The following is a 6,284-nucleotide window of genomic DNA, read 5'->3' on the forward strand; positions in this document are numbered from 1 at the left end:
GGCATGGAGTGGCAGAAAGTTGGTAGAGTTACACTTGTGTTTTATTGGCTTGCACTGTACAAAACATACCACACAAATCATCACTTATAAGAAAAAAACATACTTCTATAAAAATTATTGGAAGTGAGGAGATATAACAAGTACAGAAATTTCCACCATGAGTGATAGAAATTCTATGCTGCAAACCAGTAGCGTGCCCAGGATTTTTGAAAGGAGATGTAGGTATTTTTGTTGTTTTTTAAAAAATTCTGGGCAAAAGGGAGGGGGGTTATGACCCCCTTGGCCACACTACTGGTTGCAAGTAAGGCATGTGTAACTCAGTGCCTATTGCTATTACTTATTCAGAGAAACCGTGATCAGGACAACCTAACCTACTTGCAAAAAAAGAACTGCACCGAACATTCCTGCCTAACAACCAGTGCAACCATATCACACGCAGAGGAAAAAAAATTACCAAAGAAGTTAGTTACTTTACCACCCAGTGAAGCCAGTTACTCCATCTCACATCTCACATATGGATCTAGTTTCACCAGGTGGAAAGAGTAGTTTATGGAGTTACTTTTGCCAGGTCATGAGAAGAGCAGAATGTTCTGAAGACTGGAAATCACATGATCATGTGTTGCAAGTATTTATGCAAGGAATTTTAAAGCTAACAGCTCTAAACCGGACTTAACAATGAAAGCATTCGGTTCATTAAATGTAAAGTGAACCAAATTTTGGTCAATATTGAACGTGACCATCTCTGATTTTATTCATACTTGGTTGTTATGAAGTACCACCTAAGGTAGGAAAAACTGAAAAATTGCATATTTGTATCTGTTGCAGTTCTCCAGTTAGAACCCTCTGAAATACGGAAAGAAGCACAATTTTCGGCACACATGCAATCACAAAGAAACTCATAAATTAAGCTAGAATTGACATAGAAGGTTGGGATAAGAACCAAATTGTTGCTTTTGCTATGAGCTTTAATTAGATATATCACATGACTACTTTTCAATTTTCTTTCATTGCAAGGTCATTCAAACATTTTTTGAAAATCTAATTTTTCAAAAACCTATATTTTGAATTTTTTTTAAAAAAATGCACATAAAAACATACATATTTCAACATAAAGTTTTTGAAGTTTTGTTATGGGATTGCAATGAGATCATAGTTTTTGACATGTATAAACAAATACTATACACTAGGTAAGACCATATGACATGGAAATATTGCAATGCAAATTCCATTCCTTTGTAAAGGGACTATGTTGTTTACCAAATTGGCCAAATGGGTAACTTGGGGTATCACATTTTTGGGGGGAGGTTAAGTTAACAAATATTTGTTAAAAAAATTCATACGTACATCACGGGATGCATTAGAACACCATCCAGTATTTTTTTTTTCAAATACTTCTTGCAGAAAGACTAATTATCGTATAATTTTGCAAATCATTGTCACACAAAATTTGAACCTTCCTTAAAGTAATAAAGTAACGAGCATTGTTTGGATTCAAAAAAAGTTATTCATGTTGAAAAAAAATAATTAAAAATTACCTTATGTAAGCATGCGTGCTTCCCATGGACAAGGTGTTCTCCGTTGACAAGCGACAGTATCGTAGACTGGTGGCAATGAATGTATAAGTAAATTGGAACGTTAGTAGAATGCATTTAGGGACTTTATTTTAATGCTAAGAGAACCAAATGTAACCTGCCTAACCTAACCACAAAAGCATATATTGAACAAAAACTTAATCGCTAAAACTCTGCAGTATGTGTTAACAGACATAAATCAAAATTAAACAATGTAAAAATTTTGCAATCATAGCATGATGAAATCGAAATAAAACGAAAGGAACTTGGGCTGAATTTTCCAACTTCACGGTGTGCAGGAAAAAAAAAGTGCTGTCTGCTCACTCAAAAAGAAATGCACACCGACCTATCCTTGACTTACGCTAACAAATAAAGAATGCGCACATCAGTGTAATAGTTCAGGCCAGGTTCATAGATCATGTGCATGTGCAGTCTAAAACCTGATGAAAATTGCTCGGTAACTGTTCAGATTGTTTTATGATTTTTTTTTTCAAATTCTCCTCGCACAAAGACTAATTATCGTAAAATTTTGGAAATCATTGTGACACGAAATTTGAACCTTCCTTGAAGTAATGAGCATTGTTGGGATTCGAAAAAAGTTATGTATGTTGAAGGAAAAAAAACGGAAAAAAAAAACATTACTTTACGCAAGCATGCATGCTTACATGGACAAGGTACTATTCTTTAACAAGCGACAATAAATATCGTAGACTAGTGGGAATGAATGTATAAATAAATCGGAACCCTAGTAGAGAGCATTTCTTTTTTTTAATGCTAAGAGAACCAACCAACCCCGACCTGCCTAACAAAAACACGAAATAATATATTGAACAAAATCTTAAGTAATCGCTAAAACTCCGTAGTATGTGTTAACAGATGTAAATCAAAATATGTAAAAATTGCATTAGTAGTATGATGAAATCGCAATAAAGTGAAAGGAACTTGGGTCCCAATCAATATTTGACCATTAATGCATTTTATTCCTCTTGTCGCCTAATATAGCTTCATTAACTGAATAAGCATTAGACATGTTTATGTGCTGAAAGATCAGCAAATATAATTTCACCGAGAATCTACTCATGTGAAATTCGTGGTTAAGCTAATAAGCACTTTACTAAAATTATATCAAATGTTCGAAATGATCGTAACAAATTTGGCTTTAGTTGAACATTTATTTATACCATTTGATCACAAGGGCCCAAGTTCCTTTTGTTTTATTGCGATTTCATCATGCTACAAATGCAATTTTTACATGGTTCGATTTCGATGTACGTCTGTTAACACACACTGCGGAATTTTAGTGATTACTTAAGGTTTTGTTTAATATATGCTTTCGTGGTTAGGTTAGGCAGGTTAGGTTCGGTTCCTTTAACATCAAAATAAAGTCCCGAAATGCATTCTACTAAGGTTTTGATTTACTTCTACATTCATTCAACTACGATATTTACTGTCACTTGTCGACGGAGAATATCTTGTCCATGAGAAGTGTGTAAGGTAATTTTCAAGTTTCTTTTCCAACATAAATAACTTTTTTTCGAGTCTAAACAGAGATCATTACTTTAAGGAAGATTCAAATTTCGTGTGACAATGATTTCCAAAATTCTACGATAACTAGTCTTTGTGCTAGGAGAAATCATAAAACAATCGGAACCGTTACCATTAATTTTGTATCATGCATATCCTACATGGTTCGTAAGTGGATCATGCTGATGAGAGTGTAACACTTACATACCTCAAAAAAGAAATGTTATTCGTGCTTATCATTTATTATTTTTGTCAAACTATTAGGAATGTACTCACCCGAGCTGAGAAGCACTACAATCTACCTTGAGTAGTAGGCATGAAATATATGCAAGTTGAAAATGCACTTTCTGTTAACCGACGTACACACGAAACTCCAAGAAGCGCAGACATAACTTGTAGTTCGACAAAATGGCGAATGGCGAACAAAGGACTAACACAGAATGTCGTCCGACATCGACAAAGAACACAATTCAAGACGGATCTTTTTAAAATAAAATCGTCGTATGGTTCGAGCATTGTACTCAGTTCTTGAATACAAGACAAATGAATGTTTAAATAAAATAAGAATTGTATTGTTTCATAAGAAATAAAAGAAATAAAGTCAAAAATAAATAATCACGAATAGATTTTATTACTGGCCAATCTTGGTAAGTAAGGGATAGGAATGTTTCTCCATGGCAGGGACGTCGGAACTTATTTTGGAGTGGGGGGGGCAGGTTTTCAAATCCATCAAACCAGTTTTTGCAATCTCTCCCCCATATATATATATATATATATATATATATATATATATATATATATATATATATATATATATATATATATATATATATGAAGGGCCAGGGGGAAAAACGATGAATGTCCATTCGAGACGATTTGCCAGGAAATGAAAAACAAGATTTTTCTATTCATAAATACGTCAATATATGCCAAAATAATAATGTGTTTTTGAGGCATTTCTCAACGTTTCCCAACCAAGACCGTTCTCATTCTTATAGTACAGCTTCTGAGCTATCAGATGGCGCTGTGATCTCAAAATGGGCGAAAAATCGACATTCATCGTTTTTCCCCCTGGTTCTTCATATATATATAATTAAATATCTGGTACTAACTGATATTCCCCGGACAGATTTCTTCATTTTACCAGAAGAAACTACTTACGGTAATAAGTTCCTGTAGCATTGTCTAACATTTGGAAGGTGTTTTGTGTGATGTTGGAATGTTTCATAGCGGAAATTCAATCATTGACGCATAGACCCATGAACTATTTCCAGTAAGGTTAGGTTAGGTAGGATCACGTATAGATTACAATAGTTAAAAATTGGTTTCGAAAAAAATATGCGTAGCCCCACACACCATTCTCGCATAGCCCCACGAACCATTGACACATAGCCCCACGAACCACTGACACATAGCCCCACAAACCATTTGCGGAATCAGTTACAAAAACACTTTTTTTTAAAAAAAAAAATGCAAGTACTTTGATAAAAAAAAAAAAACGTGAATACACGTTAAAGAATGTTCCGCGAAGCAGATAGGCAAGTAAAAATGTAAAAAATTGGCAAAACGAACAGGGACGTAGCTAGGTTGATCATTTTGGGGGGGCCCAAAGCTAAAGATTTTTTCCTATCAAACCATTAAAAACTAACAAACTATTAATATACCATATTGGCCTACATATATTATCAGTATAAGTTTGTGTGCTTTATATATATTATATATACATAAAAAAAATTACGAATATAGACTCGCGATATCCACAGCCATTATTTGGAAATCTAAATGCAGCTTGAACTCATTAACTTAATGGCATTTAGACGGTCTTTAAAAATCCATGTATTTTCTCTTATGTTAGATTTGAGACACCAAGATCAATGCCATTAGTCCTTACTCCTTAGATATGTAAATTTGATCGAAGGAAATTGAGTAGTAGAGAACACTGTGGCTTTTGTTTATAGCAGAATCGAATCCAGCGCCCTTTAGTGCAAGGCGACACTGTTAACCACTATTCTAAGGGACATGACCGAGTCTTTGTGGCGGCGTACTGTACATATTGGAGAATGATGACGATATATAAGAAATTTTATGCACACATCTAATTTCTTAAAAGTAATCTTCTTTGTACGTGCAAAACTGAATATATGATGGCAATAGAAATAACAAAATTCCCGCGTGCTAAAAATATTGCGCTCTCGTCTTTCGTACGACAGATTCAAGGTTCGATCCCTGGTAGGAACTCCAAAATTTCTGTGATGGCCCAACATCGTGAGGACAATTGGGAAGCTACTTGAAATCAATATGTAAGCATTCAATCTCATCGTCGCATTTAACCCAATATGTAGAAAAGCAGCGTAAAATAACGAAATAGAATTGATTGATTGACTTGGTTCATTTTTACTTCACTTCTCAGACACTTTTTGGCTAATCGTGAAGATGAGAATGAGTTAAGATTAAATTGATGAAAGGACCATCATAAAGAAGACACATGCCCAGGCCGAGATGCAAACCCGCGACACACTGCTTCCTAGAGTAACCTGCTAACCACTCCACCATGAAGTTGACGGCGCAAATAGAAATGAAAATTAGAAAATGCCATCTTGAATTTGCAGGAACCGAGTTCATCACCAAGGGCAAAAGATTTTCGCTCACACTAGGATAGGTAAATAGCAGAATATGCTTGATAAGTAATTTGACTCTCCATATTTTATGATATTATTATGTATGTAACTATTATTCGTTATATAACTTCGGATTAATTCTATTTGTATGTGCAGTCAACTTTCCCGCCTGAGCAGCAGTCACGACGTCTGCATTTGCGGGTGGAGGCCAGGGTTGTTAATGGTATAGGAATTTTAAATAAATTCAATTCCAGTCCAGGAGAGAAAATCAGCAAGTGTAAATGGGTTCTGGACCGTAAGGAACCTTTTCATCTGTAATTTTCAATTCGGTCTAGGAATATTTTTTCCAGATGAATTTAAATTCGGTCCAGGAACCTTATTTCCTGATGATTTTAAATGCGGTCAACGAACATTTTTTTCTGGATTAGTTTAAATAGGATCCAAGTTCCGTATTGAAGTGAAACAATTGGTAACTTCATACGAATTTCAATTGTGCGAGAGAAAAGGTTCCGGTCCTGTTACGGAACCCTGTAGAACAAATTAGAATGTATGCGTTTCTTGATCTTTAACA

At 34.8% G+C, this 6,284-nt stretch overlaps 1 protein-coding gene across 1 annotated transcript in view; it reads right to left on the reverse strand.

Annotated features, from left to right (window-relative positions):
• Positions 1-3,528, reverse strand: part of LOC145987823 (uncharacterized) — a 125,959-nt gene extending 122,431 nt beyond the window's left edge. Inside the window, exon 1 of the mRNA XM_083122556.1 lies at positions 3,372-3,528. The gene's annotated coding sequence lies outside the window, so the exon portion shown is untranslated. The remainder of the gene's footprint in view (positions 1-3,371) is intronic.
• Between the last annotated feature and the right edge of the window lie 2,756 nt (positions 3,529-6,284).

This window comes from Lepisma saccharinum, chromosome 5 (assembly GCF_977018435.1).
Source record: "Lepisma saccharinum chromosome 5, izLepSacc3.1, whole genome shotgun sequence".
NCBI classification, from domain to species: Eukaryota; Metazoa; Arthropoda; class Insecta; order Zygentoma; family Lepismatidae; genus Lepisma; species Lepisma saccharinum.